This window comes from Vigna radiata, chromosome 8 (assembly GCF_000741045.1).
Source record: "Vigna radiata var. radiata cultivar VC1973A chromosome 8, Vradiata_ver6, whole genome shotgun sequence".
Classification (NCBI taxonomy): domain Eukaryota; kingdom Viridiplantae; phylum Streptophyta; class Magnoliopsida; order Fabales; family Fabaceae; genus Vigna; species Vigna radiata.
In genome coordinates, this window is record NC_028358.1 from 13,750,858 (window position 1) to 13,752,165 (window position 1,308).

Below are 1,308 nucleotides of genomic sequence, written 5' to 3' on the forward strand. Positions count from 1 at the left end.
GACGGTATTGCATAGGAAGCATAGGGGTTTGGTTTTGTTTGGGTCAAAAAGTTGAAGAAAAGTGTGTTTTGAAGTTGGATTTATGAAGGTAGAACTCGATTTTATTGTTCTTGAATCATTTGGCAATTGAGCTTTGGGTCCCTTGGAGTGTGTTCACGGTTTGGAGATGGAAGAAACAATTTGGATGTTGGTTTGTTGAAGAAAAAAAACGAATTTGGAGTGGAGAAAAAAAAGAGAGGCTCTAGCAGCCAACACTGTTACATTAAGGGGGGAATTATTCTCTCTGACGCAGCCGCCACCGAGAGTTCACTATCACACATTATTCCTTGGAGAGGTTTCTTGACTAGGGAAATGGAGAGTGATGTGGAGTAGAAAGTGTTGTTGCAGGTGGAAGCACTCACGGGTGATGTTGATTTGGTTGGAACGTGCACTCAGTTTCTTTTTATTTTTCGATTTTAGGATAAGCACATGTGTTTTTAATTTTAGAAGAGATATTATAACGCTATTAGGTTGTTTTCTTTTAGGAAGAAGAGCACACGTAATTTCAATTCAATAGAAGGGGTTGTTGTCAAGTTCTGCAATAAGTTTTGATTATCTTTTATTCACACCTGGACCGATGCTAGCTTATGCATTTTATTTTACTTTACTCTTCACATATCTTTCTTATTGTTATTTTGGTGATGAAGCGGTAGATTAATTAGACTTAGGCGCATATAATTTGTTTCAACCCTTTTGAATTGAAGTTTTATTAGTTTAAGCGTATCAATTATTTATTTTAGCTGCAATGTGCATTTCAATGTTTAGTTTAAGTGTTGCATTTAAATTTCATATCTTTATTATATGTTTCATTTTAATTAGTTTACACACTTTGCTTTAGAACCGTTAAGTTTATTTTTTTCGTTCATTATGCTTTCAATTATATTCGGTTGTGTTTAATTTTAATTTATGCATCTACATTCACAAGTTTTTCAACCCCCCCCACTTCGTGTTTGACTTGATTCTGAACCGCAATTGGTCCTTGAGAGATGACCTAGGGGTCACTCCCTAGCTATACTGCATTTCTAATATGCAATTGAATTTGTATGGGCCACGACACCCATCAGTAAGCGATTACACAGCCACAAAAGTCACAACCTGAGTGTTCCTCCCAGCACCTGCTTGGATGAAATGCTAACGTCCCAAGTGTGTGCCAAACCCTATTCCAAGAAACCCCTTACAACTACTGGGTCATAAGAATCAACCTTGTTTCACAACAGCCACCCTTTAATTTTAACCAACTAAGGACAAAGCACAGACTGGGGAGCACCG